This window comes from Physeter macrocephalus, chromosome 1 (genome assembly GCF_002837175.3).
Source record: "Physeter macrocephalus isolate SW-GA chromosome 1, ASM283717v5, whole genome shotgun sequence".
Lineage (NCBI taxonomy): Eukaryota > Metazoa > Chordata > Mammalia > Artiodactyla > Physeteridae > Physeter > Physeter macrocephalus.
In genome coordinates, this window is record NC_041214.2 from 72,266,816 (window position 1) to 72,288,299 (window position 21,484).

The 21,484-nt window shown below is 37.9% G+C and overlaps 1 protein-coding gene across 1 annotated transcript in view; it reads left to right on the forward strand.

Moving 5' to 3' along the window:
• Positions 1-3,686: 3,686 nt before the first annotated feature.
• PIK3CA (phosphatidylinositol-4,5-bisphosphate 3-kinase catalytic subunit alpha) overlaps positions 3,687-21,484 on the forward strand; it is a 108,337-nt gene continuing 90,539 nt past the window's right edge. Inside the window, exon 1 of the mRNA XM_055083933.1 lies at positions 3,687-3,773. The gene's annotated coding sequence lies outside the window, so the exon portion shown is untranslated. The remainder of the gene's footprint in view (positions 3,774-21,484) is intronic.

The following is a 21,484-nucleotide window of genomic DNA, read 5'->3' on the forward strand; positions in this document are numbered from 1 at the left end:
AAATGTAAGGCCAGACACTATCAAACTCTTAGAGGAAAACAGGCAGAACACTCTATGACATAAATCACAGCAAGATCCTTTGTGACCCATCTCCTAGAGAAATGGAAATAAAAACCAAAAATAAACAAATGGGACCTAATGAAACTTAAAAGCTTTTGCACAGCAAAGGAAACCATAAACAAGATGAAAGGACAACCCTCAGAATGGGAGAAAATATTTGCAAATGAAGCAACTGACAAAGGATTATCTCCAAAATATACAAGTAGCTCATGCAGTTCAATATCAAAAAAAAAAAAAAACCCAATCCAAAAAAGGGCAGAAGATCTAAATAGACATTTCTCCAAAGAAGATATACAGATTGCCAACAAACACAAGAAAGGATGCTCAACATCATTAATCATTAGAGAGATGCAAATCAAAACTAAAATTAGGTATCACCTCACAGCAGTCAGAATGGCCATCATCAAAAAATCTACAAACAGTAAATGCTGGAGAGGGTGTGGAGAAAAGGGAACCCTCTTGCACTGTTGGTGGGAATGTAAATTGATACAGCCACTATGGAGAACAGTATGGAGGTTCCTTATAAAAGTAAGAATAGAACTACCATATGACTCAGCAATCCCACTACTGGGCATATACCCTGAGAAAACCATAATTCAAAAAGAGTCATGTACCACAATGTTCACTGCAGCACTATTTACAATAGCCAGGACATGGAAGCAACCTAAGTGTCCATCGACAGATGAATGGATAAAGAAGATGTGGCACATATATACAATGGAATATTACTCAGCCATAAAAAGAAACAAAATTGAGTTATTTGTAGTGAGGTGGATGGACCTAGAGTCTGTCATACAGAGTGAAGTAAGTCAGAAAGAGAAAAACAAATACTGTATGCTAACCCATATATATGGAATCTAAAAAAAAAAAAAAAAAGGTTCTGAAGAACGTAGGAGCAGGACAGGAATAAAGATGCAGACATAGAGAATGCACTTGAGGACATGGGGAGGGGGAAGGGTAAGCTGGGACGAAGTGAGAGAGTGGTATGGACTTATATACACTACCACATGTAAAATAGATAGCTAATGGGAAGCAGCCACATAGCACAAGTAGATCAGCTCGGTGCTTTGTGACCACCTGCGGGGGGGATAGAGAGGGTGGAAGGGAGACAGAAGAGGGAGGGGATATTGGGGTATATGTATATGTATAGCTGATTCACTTTGTTATATAGCAGAAACTAACACACCATTGTAAAGCAATTATACTCCAATAAAGATGTTTAAAAAAAAAGTATGTTTGAGACAACTTCAAGTTTCCATACTTTCTGGATTAAAGTCAAGGCAGAATAGCCTGAGACAGCCTGAAAAGCCTGCTTCCATTTCCAACATCCTATCTTTGTGAAACAGGGTTTTCTGCAGTGACAGCAACCAAAACGAGATTATGGAGTTGACTGGACATAAGCAACACACTTCGGGTATCACTGTCTCCCATCACCCCCCGATGGGACCATCTGGTTGCAAGAAAACAAGCTCAGGGCCTCCCACTGATTCTGCATTACGGTGAGTTGTATAATTATTTCATTATATATTGCAATGTAATAATAATAGAAATAAAATGCACAGTAAATGTATGCACTTGAATCACCCTAAAACCATACCCCCCGCCCCGGTCCATGGAAAAATTGTCTTCCATGAAACCCGTCCCTGGTGCCAAAAAGGTTGGGGACTGCTGATACAGATGCCTAACATATTCCAAACACTGAATTACAGTGCAAACACCTTCGGAAGCAAGATAAAACACATGACAGATCAATGGTCACCAAATAAACCAAATACATCAATCGTGAATTGGGCAGTAAACGCTAATCCTGCACCTCTGAGTAATCATACATTCAAGTACCAGTTATGGCACTTTCTGCTGTGACACATGGTTTCATACAGGCAGATTATCACATAACAAAAATCATATAGTGTAATTAGCATTTTTCTATTAAAAATTAATTTTAGAAAAATTATATACCTAGCATAATTTTTCCCCACTAAGGACTATCTATTAATATCTCACTAAACTCTGGGCCTGGAAACACAATATGCGAAATGCTGCCATAAGCTTGCATTTTTTTTTTTAAATTCCCTGCTCTTGAGTAACACAGTGTTCTGAAAGTGCTGAAAAACACTGGTTCAAGAAAAATATTTATAAACTTAGACCCCTGAAATGTGAGATGAAAACCAGAGCTTAAGAAAAGAGAGAAAGCACAGGAAATACAGAAATACAGTCAAATGAAACTATGACCACATATAGGAATGGATCTTATTTAAGATTGGGTATGGATGTGTGCTCCAGCAAAAACTGGTTATTGGTTAGCTTTTTGCTCTGGATGACAAGTTGGACTGTAACATCTCTAGGGTCGGTCACTTCCAAGTCCTCTGCTCCTTAAAATTCAAGGGAGAGCCCTTGTTTGAGGACTTGTATCACAGATTTCTACTAATCACCGTTCCTACGCCTTTTCAATACAATGAAAGGCCACTAGGGGGAGAAACACGCAGAAAAGCGCATCCTTATCAGTGGTGATCTCAAAAGGCAACGGATCCTATTACTCTCAAGCAAAGAGAGGTTTCTATGGTACGCAGTACCAAAACACCTTGCATCTAATATGCAACCGAAATGGCTTTTCTGCAGTCTCCGTGGGCGCTACGCGAAAAAAGCACGTATTCTGAATAGTCAGAAATGAATCCTACAAGCTGACTCAAATCTGAAAAAAAGGACGTTGCAAAAGGTCTCCCCGAGTGAGTCAAAGAATTGTGGTGGGATGTGGCAGTGCATTCCTCTTTCCGGATGGGCTATAACTTAACCTTACGTTGGCAGAAGGACGAGTAGCAACGTTTTGTAAAAGGCCTTGTTTCTAGTATTGATATCCAATTCTGGTTAGCCACTGACAGAGGCGGTTAGCCACCACATCCCCTTCCCTCGCCCCTAAACGAGAGGAAATCTCATTTCCTCTACGGGCGTAAAAGTGAATGGACCCGCTTCCTCCCAATACTCCTTTCTGTGTCTCTCGCTCGTAGAAACAGATGTACGACACATATGCCGCCATAGGATGACGAAACAGCCTCACTACTGCAAAAGACAACAGCATTAAATACCAGCGCGCCAGAAAAGCACCCATAACACCACCCCAACTTCAGGAACACCAAAGCGCAAGCGCACTGACACACTGTTACCCGATTTGCCCACTTCCCAGTCCTGGTCTCCGCAGTTTCACTTCCCCTCATTTGCTCATCTGCTTCCGGGGCATAGTAGGCTCGGCCCCTCCTCAGCTCTTACCCTCCTTTGCCCGAGGAGGGGGGAGTCGAGGGGGTGGGGAAGAGTTCGTTGTTTGTTTACACGATGTGAGCGGAAAAAGAGACCAATAAAGTTTATTCTGGAAACAAAAGGAAAAAAACAGGGGTGACAGAGAAAGGAGACGGGGGCGGGGGCGTGTGGCTGGGGCTAGCGAGGAGAGGCAACGAGAAGGAGAAAGCGGCAGTTCCGGTGCCGCCGCTGCGGCCGCTGAGGTCTCGGGCTGCTGCTGCCGGGCCGCTGGGGCTGGGGCCGCCGGCGAGGCAGGGCTCGGGCCCGGCCGGGCAGCTCCGGAGCGGCGGGGGAGAGGGGCCGGGAGGCGGGGGCTGTGCCGCCCGCTCTCCTCTCCCTCGGCGCCGCCGCCGCCGCCGCCGCCGCCCGCGGGGCTGGGACCCGATGCGGTTAGAGCCGCGGAACCTCGAGGAGCCCCAAGCGTGAGTAGAACGCGGACTGGCCGGGAGCGGGCGCGGTCGGGATGGGGCCGGGTGGGTGCTCGTCTTGGGCGGGGGCTGCCTGCCGGTTGTTTCTCCCAGCGTCGGCCCGCATTGGAGTTCGCCTGCGATCGCCGCTCCCTCTCCCCCGCCTGCTGCTGGCCTCACCCAGATGCAGAAGCGAGGGTTCGCCGCTCCCTCTTTTCTCCCTCTGGCCGCCGCCTCGCTCCTCGTTTCCTTCCTCTCCCATTTTTGGGGATGGGGCGGCTAGGACTGAGGAAGTGCGCCCAGGGCCGCCGCCCCGGCCGCGGTGGCTCGGTCCCCCGCGCCCTTGCACATCCACCCGGCCCGCGAGCACCGCGGCGTGAGGGATCCCGGCGCCGAGCCGCGAGCTGTTCCTGAGGGGCTGTCACGCCCGAGGACTCCGGCCCCGCCTGCCCGGCGACCCTGCGTTTGCCTCATACTGGGTTTAAATCGCCCGGCTGGGGCTTGGAAGGAAAACCTCCCCCCACCCTGCAGTTCTCCTCCCACCCTTCCTCTCGAAGTTGTTGTTTTCGTCTTAACCGAGACAGTCAAACGTATTGGATCTTTCATTCATAGACCTGAGACGTTGTCTCGTGATTTGTGCCTTTACTAATTCTATTATGTGGTGCCTGCTTCATAGCTCCTAAGTGGCTCGGAAAGGTAGGGTAGCGCCCAGGATTGGGCTGTGTCAACACCAGACGTTCGGCCAGTGTGTTTTGATCGCGGTTTGAAGGGTTTATTTTAGGATGCAAAAGGAATAGTGGTGATGGTGGCCAGTTACCAGACTTAGGAATCGAAAGCTCTTTTCTTGGATGTCAGTAATTGGGGAGCTGTTTACGTAGTTATATAAAGGGTAAGGGGAGCGCAACAAGAGGGGGCTCTGTAACAGCCTACATATTCTTTAGTGAAGTAGAGTTGAGATTTTGTTTGGTGAAGCTTCCTCATTCCAGCACTGCGCCTTTGTGCACATGCAGGACATGGGTTTGCGAGATGATGTTTTGAATCGTAGTTTGTGAGGCCTGGGAGAACCCCTAGAAAACTTGGGTAGGTGAACTCCTGGTAACTCAAGTCGTCGGTAGTTACTGCGGCCACATTTGAACCACTGTGGACAGTACTGATCGCATGTTTTCCTGCTCAGAAGATGGGTTCTCTGGGTATTTGCTTACATTGCACCGTACAAAATTTGTTTGCTGGATTGCGTGTTGTTAAGGAAAGACCTGCAAAATACTTAAGATACCATGTTGCTAATTTAATTTGTATAAATCAGAACACGTCTTTATTAATGGACTCCAGAAGCAATTGCAGTGTAAGAATTTGTTAATATGTCTGTGTATTCAAATTTTAACATTTTTTAACTGAAGCATTGAATTCTGGTTGACAGCATAGATCTCTATCTAAACATCATATGTTCTGGAAAATTTTAATTATCAGATTAACTGTTCTGCAGTGTCATCAGCCAAAATTATCTGAAGAGGGCCCAGTGTGTGTGTGTGTGTGTGTGTGTGTGTGTGTGTGTGTGTTGGTGTTTTGTTTGGTTTTCTAAATTTTCTCATTTCACGTTTTTGGATAAAATTAAATCTCATCCATAACTTTTTTCAAAAGTTTCTTGTGGGTTTTTCATCATTGTAAAATAGAGTGCTTTCCTATTAAAATCACAAAATAGGTCATTGAAAGAAGTGATAGTACATCGTAATAGTAATAGCATCATGAAATGAAAGTGAATGAATATTAACTTAATAGTTTATCATTGACTATGAATATAAAGTTTGAAAGGCATTCCTATCAGTTTCAGTTGAAGAGTTAAAAATGAACCACATATAAATGCAGAACAGCGTTTTTATATGTCTAAAGTTTTTTTTTTTCAATTTTAAGTAAATTGGGTAGAGCATTAAAGAGATATCACTAAATACAAATGCTGTACTTAAACCCAAAAATTACCGCGTGAAAGTGTATAGTCTCATGGGCAAGATATATGTGAAAGGGAGACTATAAAAGAGCAGTGGCTTTGCCTGGCTCTGGATGGAACAGCCCTTCTTGAGGCAGAGCTTCCTTCCTGTCAGGGGAAGATCCTCTCCATCCCAAATAAGTATTCCCTTAAAAAAAAAGTAAATTTATAAATTAAATACATATATGATAAGGTAGATCATACATTTCCTAAAACAGTTTACTTTGTGTATAGCTTTCCTTATTAGTGCCCTTTACTGAATAAAGAATTTTTAACATAAGCTATTACCATCTAAAGGGCATTTGCTGTGTTGATCTGTCTATTTGAAAAGGGCTAACTTAATCCCGTTTGATCTCTTTAGAAACTAAAATAGTATTAAAAGGATCAGTTCTCTATTTTATTATTTAAATATCTTGAACTTCAAGGTAGGGGTGATTCTTTAAATGAAATGTGTTTCTTAAGCATCATAAAAGATTTTATCTCTGGTGAAAATATTTATAAGCTTTAAAATTGTACAACTTTAGAAGCATAAATCTTGGAAAACTATGGTTTATATTTTATTAGCATAGTTATTGAGCTGTTTTATTAAATATATTTATCTTGAGCTACACAACAGCCCTGTAGAGAAGGCAGTATTACTGTCTCTGAGAAATGACATTTTAATCTAAGATCAGACAGGTGTCAGGTGACAACTCATTGACAAAACTAATGCTTTGTGACTCCTTTCATTTTATCATGCTACCTTTAACCTGCTCCAGCCTGCTTTTTAATAGGTAAAGAAACTAGGGCCCAGAGATACTAAGATCACCTTTTCCCTTATTTGCAGTAATAAATATATATGTTTAATTCCCCATATAGCTTAAACAGTGGTTTTTGATCCTGGCCACATATTAGAATCATCTAGTTAGCTTTTTAAAAATATCAGTGCCAGGGTCTCATTCCTAGAGATTCTGATTTAATTGGTTTGAGAGGGAGCCCAGACATCTGTTTATTTGTTTTTAAGTTCCCCAGGTAATTCTAATAGACACCATTGTAAAGCCCTTGCTTTCGAAGACCTATATGATTTGTTTCTTGCTTCTCTCTCTAGGTTCATCTCTTCCTCCTCCTCCTACAGCTCCCTTGGCCTTTTCCTGCTTCATGTGCAAATGCTGTTTGCTTTTCCTGAAACATTTGCATATTTCATACCCTTTCCTTAACTGGCTGACTCCTACTCATCTTTCATATCAACTCCTTTGAAAAGTCTAGTCTGGGTTAGCTGCCCTTGCTTCCTGTTCCCATAATATCTTGTACTCCTCTGTCATAGCATTGACTCACTGCATTGGTAATTGCCAATTTATTTGTTGGTATCCTCCACCAAGATGTAAATCATGAGAAGGATAGGGGCTCTATCTTATATACAGTTGTATTCTCATTGCCAAGCACAGTAGCCAGTACATAATAAGCAATTATTCACTGAATAAATAAATACATTGACAACAGACTTCTTTACAACAAGTAATAATTTATAAATGCCAATTAAGCTTTTATTCTTGCCAAACACATTTATTATTTTTGGTCACTAAATATATACATCCCTGCACCTGCCACACATATGAATTTTATTTGGAGACAGTTGAGATGTTCTGAATTACATATAAATTATATCAAGAGTGATACTCAACCCCAAACACACGCACACACAAATAATTATGCACAGAACTGTGCTGGAAATCAGGAGATATGAATTCAGATCCCAGCCTCACCACAAGTGTGTGACCTTGGGCAAGTCTCAATCTTTTGGGGCCTCAGTTTCCTCATCTGTAACATAGAGGAATTGTACTGAATGTTCTACATGGTTACTCAGGGATCTTGCCTTAAACTCCTATGAGTACTAAAAATATTGACTTTGGAAAATCTGAACCTGCTTGGATCAAAACCTGGCTTCTATACTTACTGGCAGGATTACTTTGGACAGATTTCCTAATGTGTATAATGGGAGTAATTACTACTCAACAGAGTTGTTTTTGTTTTTGTTGAATTAAATGAGATAATATAGATCCAAGAAAGTTTTTGTCCTGGATCAGATGTTTAATACATGTTCATTTCCTTTCCCCTTAAAAGGTGTTAGATCTCATTATTGGACTTATCTGAGATAAGAAAAAAAGACACAGTTTATGTAATAAATCCTGTTTTCCACTTTGCTGACTGCTAGCTTTACAGATGTGACTAGGGACCAAAAACCACGTGGCTTTTAGTTTCATTTTCTTAGAACCTTATTCCACTGTCAAATATCCAGGTGTTAGTCAACCTGCTTGGGAAAGAATTATGCCTAGAAGTTTGAACCATGCATGACAGGATAGCAAGTGTCAAGCTATCTATACACCCATAATACATAATATGGAGGAAGGGAGAATCTAAACTGATGACCTTATGCCATCTCCAAAGATAAGTAAAATCAGACTTGACCATTCCAAAAGAATGGACAGATTAAAGCTAAGGATGATTTACAAAAGATGACCCAGAGATTTTGGTGAAATCTCTGTTTGCCAGACCTTAAAATTCAGGAACATTTATTTAGTAATTTCTAGGAGATACAGGGAGTATACCTCTGGTCAGGACCAATTTCAGAATATTGTTCTCAGTATCAGAAGTGGTTACAGGAATCAGCAGACTGAAGTTATTGATATCTTTCTCTATTTGGGAGCCATGTATCTTAATTTTATATGGTTACTTTAACCTTCATTTATTTGGTAATAGAGTTACCTTACACACAATGTAATAGTATCTCTGCTGAAGTTTCTGGATACCAGTCTTAATTTTTGTATAAAGCAAATGACTTGTCTGAGTTCTCCCTTAAGTTTATGTTTAAAGTGAACTTTATTATCTTTTTAGAAAAAGTACTGTAATAAAAATTAAAAATAGCAGGTAGGAGAAACTGAAGTCTTAAGGGTGTAAAAAAAGAAGCATGAGGCAACACACAGTGGAGTCTGAGGATTCGACTTAAAGGCTGGAGATTTCCATCATTCAGAAAGGTTATTCAACCTTAGATATACTGATAACATTTTATAGACATTTATATTATTCACATTTAATCCTTTATTAACATGAATCAATTGATGCTGGTTAAGGAATTTTTAGATGTTCTCTCTCCCTCTCCTCAACTATACAGTTTGGGGAGTTTAAAGTTAAAATGCTTCAATAAAAAGTTTATAAATTTGTAGTAAAAGTGGTGGCTTAGAGTTTTTTCTTCAAGTTTAATATTTCGTACAGTGAAACTGTTTTTAGTATGGATTATGGTGCTGTGGTCTGGATGGCTGAAGGACTAAATTCCGATCCCAAACTGCTACTTTGTATTTGTGTAAGGGGGAGAGGAGGCAGAGTGTATCACATCTTTGCCTCTCTTTCTGCAATGATACAATAGGAATTATAATATGTTGCTTGCTAATAATTCATATAATTAATGATGTAATTTAAATGATCCAAATTGCATAAAATTATTCATGGGAAAATGTATACATATTAATCATTATTTTAAATTTATACCTAGTACAAGAATAACATGTTTCATATTTGGTCTGACAATTAAACACTCATTTCTTCTGTATCATTTTGCTAGTTAGCTTGATAGTTTATCTAAATTGCACTCATTTATAAGAGGTTAAGTTTTAGTAACTTTTAGTATATAATTGGAATTGTTACAAAGGAGTCTCTGTATCAGGGCCAGCATTGCCATTTGAAATAAGTGTGGGATTTAAAAAAAAAAAAAGTAAGAATTTCTACAGGCCATACTTATCTGCTACACTTCAGATTTTAAATATTTGTGTAGTGAAAGCCAAAGAAGTCAGTGCTGTGTTGTGAAAAAAGCTACATTAGGATAGAATCATTCTGTTCTGATCATAACTCTCTTGCCAAATTCACCAAGAGTTAGTAAGATTCAGTGGAGAGATACATCTTATAAAGTACTGTAGAGATTTAAAGCAATATTATGAAGATAATTTTAAGCATAAATTTTTTAACAGGAGGAGACCATGTTTGTGTTCATTCTTATATCCTCAGCACGTAGCATAGTACCCAAAAGTAGGTGATCAGTAAGTGATATTTTTCCAGTAGAATCATAATTGGGAATCAAAACACTTTTCTTATCTTTCTATCAATTAGTAGCTATATATTTTAAACTATCTGAAAAGTATATGAATTGCTGTGCCAGTCTTAGTTGATCATTTACTGAGTATAGATTTGAAGTAGATAGGAAACACATTTCGATAAGTTGTTAACTAGTGCATATTTCTACTGATGTTTGTAGACATTTTTAACAAAGATTGATAGATTAGGAGAAGCTGTGTCCTAAAAGAACATTGGGTCAAGAGTCTGAAAATCTAGGTTCTATATTGAACTATTAACTAGCTCTTTGGCGTTAGATCTTTACCTTTTAGCACTTTTCTTTACCGGCAAAATTTCTAAGGTTCTTAACAATTCCAAAATGCTATGAGATTCCTAGCATTTTAAAGTCTCTTTCTTTTTTTTAAAAAATTTTTAAATTTATTTTTTTGGTTGTGTTGGGTCTTTGTTGCTGCACGTGGGCTTTCACTAATTGGGACTAGCGGGGGCTACTCTTCGTTGCAGTGCACGGGCTTCTCATTGCAGTGGCTTCTTTAGTTGTGGAGCACAGGCCCTAGGCGCACGAGCTTCAGTAGTTGCAGGACGCGGGCTCAGTAGTTGTGGATCGCAGGCTCTAGAGCGCAGGCTCAGTAGATGTGGCGCACGGGCTTAGTTGCTCTGCGGCATGTGGGATCTTCCCGGACCAGGGATTGAACCCGTGTCCCCTGCATTGGTAGGCAGATTCTTAGCTACTGCGCCGCCAGGGAAGTCCTAAAGCCTATTTCTGACTTCAGGGAAGAGTAAATTAAGCCACTCCCTAGAGGGAGGATGGTCCTATCTTAGTTTGTTGTATCTTCAGAAGCAAAAATCTTTTTTTCTGCCTTTTTATAAATTTGCACATGTTTGAAGGCCCTTTGTGAAATTCTGTGACAGAGAAGAGGTGCCATCAGAAAAGAATGGACTGGAAAGATTTTCTTTCTTTCTTTCTGAAACCTTCAGTGACTTTGGGGGATCAAAGTTGTAGAGGCATGGCCATTTCGGTTACTGGCAAAGGCATTGCCAGTAAGCGACTGACAGGCATTGAGAGTAGATCATCCATTGCACACCAGTTGCCAGGGTTATGAAGGCCAGAAAACCTGTCACAGCACCCTTAATAGCCATTGGCAACCATCTTTACTTTAGTTAAAGACTTCTAGGATAATATGTTCCATACTTTCCTTTGGTAACCCATCCCACTAGATGGTTTTCAGAAAATATGTTCTAATCTTAGAAACATAATTCCAGAGGCATAGTAACCCTCTTTTTTTTAGATGTATCCTCTGGTGTGCAGACAGATATATGAAAAGATGACAAAAATAATTGTCCTTGTCAGAAAGCAGTGGTGTGTATGCTATTGATTTGTTGTTTCTATGAATGTTCAAATTACCTTCAACTTTTGAATAGTTTTTAACCAGCAAACTGTTCAGGTAATGAGATATTATTTAGAGTTATTTTGAGTATGTACTCATTTTTCAAGAAGCTAAGCAGATTTCTGTGGCTTTTCTTTGACAGATCATGCTTTTCCAAGTACTTTTCTGATGCACTTACTGCAGGTCTAGACCTGAAAGTACTATTGCATTTTGAAACAATTGACTGCCTTTAGCCTAAAAGCAAGTGAATTGTGTGTGTGTTTTGGGTTTTTCCTTAGGAGGTTAACTTCTTGACAACTACAAAAACCTTGGAGTTTTCTGCTAAATAAGCTGCTTTTCTGTAATATAGATTTATGGGGCATGCCATCAAAAGTAAAGCAGCATTAATGGGAAAAATTGTTGGGAAAAAGATTGAAATTAGGCACAACTATAAAGTCGATCTGAAATCAAATCATATATGACAGCAAAGAAAGGAAAAATTGTATTTTCACACTGTCATTTTTATACTTATTGTAAATATTAGCAGTAACATCATTTTAAAGTTATTTTTCCTATGAAGATTTCCTTAAAATCTAATGACTATTTGCAGTTGAGACCTTGATAGGCAGCATCTTAAAGTATTTATGCAAGTGATATTCGTATTCTTTTTCTTTAAGTATATACCAGTTGTAAAAGTTGAACATGACTTTATCAGAGCAGTTTCTGTACTAGTCTTGATAATTACAATGGTAGTAAAATTCAAAGCAATTTATAATATTAGTGATTTTATGGTTCGGAGACTGGTAGTTTGTTTTCACTAGAAGTGACCAGCTTTCAAATTTCTTAGTGATATTGTAGGACTTAAGATTTCCTCAAAATCACTGTGAATAATTTTGACTATTTCTATGCAGTGAAGTGGCTCTTTTACAGCCATGTGTTGTTCACAGACACTACTAATATACAGCTAAATGATCTACTAATGAACAACGACTGAAGCACAGCTAAATGTATCATGCGATGGTGTTTTGTTGAGTTTAAATATCAGATATATAAATTTGTTATGTACATTCCTCCTGCAAATAATTTTTTTCCCCAGCCAAAATGGGAGCAGGTAATCTGACAACGGTATGGAATATTTGAAGTCAGAACAGTCTTAGAAAATACACAAAATATGTCAGTGTATGTAGGCTTCTTTAATTTTTCTTTTCCTAAATATATGTCACAGTGGCTAAGAGTATGTGCTCCGAAGCCAGACTGTCCAAATTTCTAGTTTTGTAATTGAAGGCAAATTATTTAACCTATCTGGGTTAAATATTCTCTGGGTTAATACGTATTTCCTCATTTGTAGAAAAGGGATAATAGCAATACCTACATCATAATATTATAATGAAGGTTAAATGCCAAATACATGAAAGCATTTAGAACAGTGCCTAGTACATAGTAAGCACTTAATAAATATCTGTATGCTACTTGAGAGCACTAACTATGTCATATTCATCGATTTATTTGGGGGCTTTAACATTTTGTAGTGAATTGAATCCTGTCCATTTTGAGGATTTACTAATGAATCCTTTCTTTGGAGAGTGAACAGTAAGGTTCCTTTCTAACAAGCTTCTTGACATTACTGCTTGCTTTTTGTTCTATTACAACTTTTTGAAGTTTCACTCTCACTCTGAGAATTTGAATTCTATTTCATACCTAGTCCTAAGAGAAGTGAGCATATAGAGATTTAGCATGATCAGAATGAAGGTTTAGTGGACAGAAAGGAATTAAGTAAACGGATGTACATTTTTCACACCTAGTCTGAGCTTCCTTTGGATTGTTTTTCCCTGTCCATTCCTGGAATCTCAGAATCCTCAGCAGATGTCCTTTTTCTTTTTCTGTTTTGTTGAAGTATGGTTGATTTATGATATTAAATTAGTTTCAGGTGTACAACATAGTGATTCAGTATTTTTCTAGACTATACTCCATTTAAAGTTATTATAAAATATTGGCTATCTCCCATGTGCTGTACAACATATCCTTGTAGCCTATTTATTTTATACTTATTAATTTGTACCTCTTAATCTCCTACCTCTATATTTTCCCTTCACTTCCCTCTCCCTGCTGGTAACCACTAGTTTGTTCTCAATATTTGTGAGTCTGTTTTTGTTCTGTTATAGTCACTCATTTATTTTTTAGATTCCACATGTAAGTGATAACATACAGTATTTGTCTTTCTCTGTCTGACTTATTTCACTAAGCATAATACTCTTGAGGTTCATCAATTTTGTTGCATATGGCAAAATTTCATTCTTTTTTATGGCTGAGTAATATTCCATTGTATACATATATACCCCATCTTCTTTATCTGTTTATCTGTTGGTGGACACTTAGGTTGCTTCCATATCTTGGCAATTGTAAATAATGCTGCTATGAACATTAGGGTGCTTGTGTCTTTTTGAACTAGTGTTTTTGTTTTCTTTGGCTATATATCTAGCAGTGGAATTGCTGGATCATATGGTAGTTCTATTTTTAGTTTTTTGAGGAACCTCCATACTGTTTTCCACAGTGGCTGCACCAGTTAACATTCCCACCAACAGTGTACAAGGGTTCCCTTTGCTCCACATCCTCACCAACATTTGTTATTTATGGTCTTTTTGATGATAGCCATTCTGACAGTTGTAAGGTGGTATCTCATTGTGGTTTTTATTCACATTTCTCTGGTGATAAACAAGCTTGAGCATCTTTTTGTGTGCCTGTTGGCTGTCTGTATGTCTTATTTGGGAAAGTGTCTGTTTAGTCTAATGCACACTTTTTAATTGGGTTTGTTTTTTTGGTGTTGAGTTGTGTGATCTCTTTATATATTTTGGATATTACTCCTTATCAGTCATATCATTTGCTGATATTTTCTCCCATTCTTTAGGTTGTCTTTTCGTTTTCTTTATGGTTTCCTTTGCTGTGTAAAAGCTTTTAAGTTTAATTAGGTCTCATTTGTTTATTTTTGCTTTTGTTTCCTTTGCCTTAGGACACAGAGCCAAAAAAACATTGCTAAGATTTATGTCAGAGAGTGTTGTGCTTACGTTTTTTCTTCTAGGAGTTTTATATTTTCCAGTCTTAGTTAGGTCTTTAATTTATTTTGAGTTTATTTTTGTATATGGTTTAGAAAATGTTCTAATTCCAGTCTTTTACATGCAACTGTCCAATTTTCCAGCACCGCTTATTGAAGAGACTGTCTTTTCTCAATTGTATATTCTTGCCTCCTTTGTCGTGGATTAATAATTGACCGTAGGTGTAAGGGTTTATTTCTGGACTCTCTATTCTGTCCAAGGATCTGTCTGTTTTTGTGCCAATGCCATAGTGTTTTGATAACTGTAGCTTTGTAGTGTAGTCTGAAGTCAGGGAATGTGATACCTCCAGCTTTGTTCTTTTTCTCAAGATTGTTTTGGCTATTCGAGGTCTTTTGTGGTTCCATATAAATTTTAGGATTGTTTGTTCTAGTTCTGTGGAAGATGTCATGGGTATTTTGGTAGGGATTGCCTTGAATCTGTAGATTGCTTTGGGTAGTATGGACATTTTAACAACATTAATTCTTCTAGTCCATGAATACAAGATATCTTTCCATTTCTTTTTGTCATCTTCAGTGTTTTTCATCAGTGTTTTAGAGTTTTCAGAGTATAGGTCTTTCACATCCTTGGTTAAGTCTATTCCTAGGTATTTTATTCTTTTTGATGTGATTTTAAATGGGATTGTTTTCTTACTTTCTCTTTCTGGTAGTTCATTATTAGTGTATAAAAAAAGCAGCAGATTCCTGTAAACTAATCTTGTATCCTGCAGCTTTCCTGAATTCATTTATTCTAATAGTTTTGGTGTGGAGACTAGGGTTTTCTATATACAGTACACATCATCTGCAAATAGTGACAGTTTTACTTCTTCCCTTCTAATTTGGATGCCTTTTATTTCTTTCTCTTGTCTGATTTCTGTAGCTAGGATTTCCAGTACTGTGTTAAATAGAAGTGGCAAGAGTGGGCATCCTTGTCTTGTTCCTGGTTTTAGAGGAAAAACTTTCAGCATTTCACCATTGAGTATGATATTAGATGTGGGTTTGTCATAAATGGCCTTTATTATGTTGAGATATGTTCCCTCTATACCAACTTTACTGAGGGTTTTTATCATGAATGGATGTCAAATTTTGTCAAATGCTTTTTCTGCATCTATTGAGATGATCATGTAGCTTTTATCCTTCCTTCTGATAATGTCGTGTTTCACATTGATTTGCAGATACTGAATCATCTTTGCATCCCTGGAATAAATCCTACTTGATCATAGTATATGATCCTTTTTATATATTGATGAATTCTGTTTGCTAATATTTTGTCAAGGATTTTTGCATCTATATTCATCAGAGATATTGGCCTGAAATTTTCTTTTTGTAGTGTTTTTGTCTGATTTTAGTATCAGGGTAATGGTGGCCTCATAGAATGAATTTGAGGGTTTTCTGTCCTCTTCAATTTTTTGGAATAGTCTGAGAAGGATGGGTGTTAGCTCTCCTTTATATGTTTGGTAGAATTCCTCTGTGAAGCCCTCTGGTCCTGGACTTCTGTTTGCCTCCAGCAGCTGTCTTAATAGCACTCTGCCATTGAAGCAGTACTTGTTTCATGCTACTAGGTATTTCCTTTCCCTGTCTTTCTTTATGCACTAAGTGGTAATTGTATCATATTGTCACATAGTTGCTATGTTACATGGCTTTTGTAGAATTCTCATGTCATGTTTTAAAGCTGCTTGTAATTCACTTCTCTATTATACTTGCTATGAAGTCTTAATGAATACAGATTTAACTCTTTTGTGTATCATTCTGTTTGTTATCTAGTTTACACTGACTGGACATTGTGTAAACCTTACAAGTTATTTATGTGAAAATAAGGAAAGCAGCCATGTTATGCTGAATATTTTCATCAGTTCAGTCTCTTAAGTCTTTGCCTTAATCAATAATGATGCTACCTGGCATCATTGATGCAAGTTTCTATGGCATCATCTACAGTAAGTCCCCTACACACGAACCTTCAAGGTGCAAACTTTCAAACATGAGAACGTGCATTCGCATGTCCAGTCACATAAGTTAGTTCACGTGTCTGGCATACATTGTCATGTGCGTGTGGTTGTGTTTTTGTGTACTTTACTGTACAGTACTGTATAGAGTACAGCAGTACAGTATCTTTATTTCAAACCCAGGATGTCTGGAAGCAAGCATAAAAGCAGCGGTGATGTAGCTGGTACTATACTGTACTTTTCAAGGTACTGTACTGTAAGATTTCTTCATTTTTGGTTGGTTTTTTACATATTATTTGTGTGAAAAGTATTATAAACCTAATACAGTACAATACTATATAGCCGATTGTGTTAGTTGGGTACCTAGGCTGACGTTGTTGGACTTACTCTCTGAACAGAACTTGTTTGTATATAGGGGACTTACTGTACCTGGTTTCAGTACTGTGGTTGGCACCTTATATAAATGAGACTATTAGTTCATATTTAAGTTTTTGGTAACTATATGTGAATTTATGTTTTCTTACCTCTTACTTTTTAACAGTTTTCACCAGACTGCTCTTGATGGTTATACAAGGTAACTTATTTTTCTCAAGTTGATGATCCCACAGTCTATATCTCTCATGTGCCAGATTAATAATAACAATAAAACCCACACACTTTTTCTGTTTTTGTTTTTTTAAACATCTTTATTGGAGTATAATTGCTTTACAATGGTGTGTTAGTTTCTGCTTTAAAACAAATTGGATCAGTTATACATATACTTATGTCCCCATATCTCTTTCCTCTTGCATCTCCCTCCCTCCCACCCTCCCTATCCCACCCCTCCAGGTGGTCACAAACCACCAAGCTTATCTCCCTGTGCTATGCGGCTGCTTCCCACTAGCTATCTATTTTACGTTTGGTACTATATATATGTCCATGCCACTCTCAATTAGTCCCAGCTTACACTTCCCCCTCCCAGTATCCTCAAGTCCATTCTCCAGTAGGTCTGCATCTTTATTCCCGTCTTGCCCCTAGGTTCTTCATGACCATGTTTTTTTCTTAGATTCCATATATATGTGTTAGCATATAGTATTTGTTTTTCTCTTTCTGACTTACTTCACTCTGTATGACAGACTCTAGGTCCATCCACCTCACTACAAATAACTCAATTTCGTTTCTCTTTATGGCTAAGTAATATTCCATTGTATATATGTGCCATATCTTCTTTATCCATTCATCAGTCGATGGACACTTACGTTGCTTCCATGTCCTGACTATTGTAAATAGTGCTGCAATGAACATTGTGGTACATGACTCTTTTTGAATTATGGTTTTCTCAGAGTATATGCCCAGTGTTTTCAGAGTATAGGTCTTTCACATCCTTGGTTAAGTCTATTCCTAGGTATTTTATTCTTTTTGATGTGATTTTAAATGGGATTGTTTTCTTACTTTCTCTTTCTGGTAGTTCATTATTAGTGTATAAAAAAAGCAGCAGATTCCTGTAAACTAATCTTGTATCCTGCAGCTTTCCTGAATTCATTTATTCTAATAGTTTTGGTGTGGAGACTAGGGTTTTCTATATACAGTACACATCATCTGCAAATAGTGACAGTTTTACTTCTTCCCTTCTAATTTGGATGCCTTTTATTTCTTTCTCTTGTCTGATTTCTGTAGCTAGGATTTCCAGTACTGTGTTAAATAGAAGTGGCAAGAGTGGGCATCCTTGTCTTGTTCCTGGTTTTAGAGGAAAAACTTTCAGCATTTCACCATTGAGTATGATATTAGATGTGGGTTTGTCATAAATGGCCTTTATTATGTTGAGATATGTTCCCTCTATACCAACTTTACTGAGGGTTTTTATCATGAATGGATGTCAAATTTTGTCAAATGCTTTTTCTGCATCTATTGAGATGATCATGTAGCTTTTATCCTTCCTTCTGATAATGTCGTGTTTCACATTGATTTGCAGATACTGAATCATCTTTGCATCCCTGGAATAAATCCTACTTGATCATAGTATATGATCCTTTTTATATATTGATGAATTCTGTTTGCTAATATTTTGTCAAGGATTTTTGCATCTATATTCATCAGAGATATTGGCCTGAAATTTTCTTTTTGTAGTGTTTTTGTCTGATTTTAGTATCAGGGTAATGGTGGCCTCATAGAATGAATTTGAGGGTTTTCTGTCCTCTTCAATTTTTTGGAATAGTCTGAGAAGGATGGGTGTTAGCTCTCCTTTATATGTTTGGTAGAATTCCTCTGTGAAGCCCTCTGGTCCTGGACTTCTGTTTGCCTCCAGCAGCTGTCTTAATAGCACTCTGCCATTGAAGCAGTACTTGTTTCATGCTACTAGGTATTTCCTTTCCCTGTCTTTCTTTATGCACTAAGTGGTAATTGTATCATATTGTCACATAGTTGCTATGTTACATGGCTTTTGTAGAATTCTCATGTCATGTTTTAAAGCTGCTTGTAATTCACTTCTCTATTATACTTGCTATGAAGTCTTAATGAATACAGATTTAACTCTTTTGTGTATCATTCTGTTTGTTATCTAGTTTACACTGACTGGACATTGTGTAAACCTTACAAGTTATTTATGTGAAAATAAGGAAAGCAGCCATGTTATGCTGAATATTTTCATCAGTTCAGTCTCTTAAGTCTTTGCCTTAATCAATAATGATGCTACCTGGCATCATTGATGCAAGTTTCTATGGCATCATCTACAGTAAGTCCCCTACACACGAACCTTCAAGGTGCAAACTTTCAAACATGAGAACGTGCATTCGCATGTCCAGTCACATAAGTTAGTTCACGTGTCTGGCATACATTGTCATGTGCGTGTGGTTGTGTTTTTGTGTACTTTACTGTACAGTACTGTATAGAGTACAGCAGTACAGTATCTTTATTTCAAACCCAGGATGTCTGGAAGCAAGCATAAAAGCAGCGGTGATGTAGCTGGTACTATACTGTACTTTTCAAGGTACTGTACTGTAAGATTTCTTCATTTTTGGTTGGTTTTTTACATATTATTTGTGTGAAAAGTATTATAAACCTAATACAGTACAATACTATATAGCCGATTGTGTTAGTTGGGTACCTAGGCTGACGTTGTTGGACTTACTCTCTGAACAGAACTTGTTTGTATATAGGGGACTTACTGTACCTGGTTTCAGTACTGTGGTTGGCACCTTATATAAATGAGACTATTAGTTCATATTTAAGTTTTTGGTAACTATATGTGAATTTATGTTTTCTTACCTCTTACTTTTTAACAGTTTTCACCAGACTGCTCTTGATGGTTATACAAGGTAACTTATTTTTCTCAAGTTGATGATCCCACAGTCTATATCTCTCATGTGCCAGATTAATAATAACAATAAAACCCACACACTTTTTCTGTTTTTGTTTTTTTAAACATCTTTATTGGAGTATAATTGCTTTACAATGGTGTGTTAGTTTCTGCTTTAAAACAAATTGGATCAGTTATACATATACTTATGTCCCCATATCTCTTTCCTCTTGCATCTCCCTCCCTCCCACCCTCCCTATCCCACCCCTCCAGGTGGTCACAAACCACCAAGCTTATCTCCCTGTGCTATGCGGCTGCTTCCCACTAGCTATCTATTTTACGTTTGGTACTATATATATGTCCATGCCACTCTCAATTAGTCCCAGCTTACACTTCCCCCTCCCAGTATCCTCAAGTCCATTCTCTAGTAGGTCTGCATCTTTATTCCCATCTTGCCCCTAGGTTCTTCTGACGTTTTTTTTCTTTTCTTTTTTTAAGATTCCATATATGTGTGTTAACATACGGTATTTGTTTTTCTGTTTCTGACTTACTTCACTCTGTATGACAGACTCTAGGTCCATACACCTCACTACAAATAACTCAGTTTCGTTCCTTTTTATGGCTGAGTAATATTCCATTGTATATATGTTCCACATAGTTTTAAGTTTCATTAGGCCCCATTTGTTTATTTTTGTTTTTATTTCCATTTCTCTATGAGGTGGGTCAAAAAGGATCTTGCTATGATTTATGTCAAAGAGTGTTCTACCTATGTTTTCCTTAAGAGTTTGATGGTGTCTGGCCTTACATTTAGGTCTTTACTCCATTTGAAATTTATTTTTGTGTATGGTGTTAGGGAGTGTTCTAATTTCATTTGTTTACATGTAGCTGTCCAGTTTTCCCAGCACCACTTATTGAAGAGGCCATCTTTCCTCCACTGTATATTCTTGCCTCTTTTATCAAAGATAAGGTGACCATATGTGTGTGGGTTTACCTCTGGGCTTTCTATCCTGTTCCATTGATCTATATTTCTGTTTTTGTGCCAGTACCATACTGTCTTGATTACTTTAGCACTTTGTAGTATAGTCTGAAGTCAGGGAGCCTGATTCCTCCAGCTCCCTTTTCTTTCTCAAGATTGCTTTGACTATTCGGGGTCTTTTGTGTTTCCATTCAAATTGTGAAATTTTTTATTCTACTTCTGTGAAAAATGCCATTTGTAATTTGATAGGGACTGCATTGAGTCTGTAGATTGCTTTGGGTAGTACAGTCATTTTCACAATGTTGATTCTTCCAATCCAAGAACATGGTATATCTCTCCATCTGTTTGTATCATCTTTAAATTCTTTCATCAGTGTCTTATAATTTTCTGCATACAGGTCATTTGTCTCTTTAGGTAGGTTTATTCCTAGATATTTTATCCTTTTTCTTGCAAGGGTAAATGGAAGCGTTTTCTTAATTTCACTATCAGATTTTTCATCATTAGTGTATAGGAATGTAAGAGATTTCTGTGCATTAATTTTGTGTCTGGCTACTTTACCAAATTCATTGATTAGCCCTAGTAGTTTTCTGGTAGCATCTTCAGGATTCTCTATGTATAGTATCATGTCATCTATAAACAGTGACAGTTTTACTTCTTTTCCAATTTGGATTCCTTTTATTTCTTTTTCTTCTCTGATTGCTGTGGCTACAACTTCCAAAACTATGTTGAATAATAGTGGTGAGAGTGGGCAACCTTGTTCCTGATCGTAGTGGAAATGTTTTCAGATGCAAGAGAGAAGAGATATGGGAACATATGTATATGTATAACTGATTTCAAATTGTGAAATTTTTTATTCTACTTCTGTGAAAAATGCCATTTGTAATTTGATAGGGACTGCATGAGTTGCTTGTATGTTCTGGAGATTAATCCTTTGTCAGTTGCTTCATTTGCAGACATTTTCTCCCATTCTGAGGGTTGTCTTTTGGTCTTGTTTATGGTTTC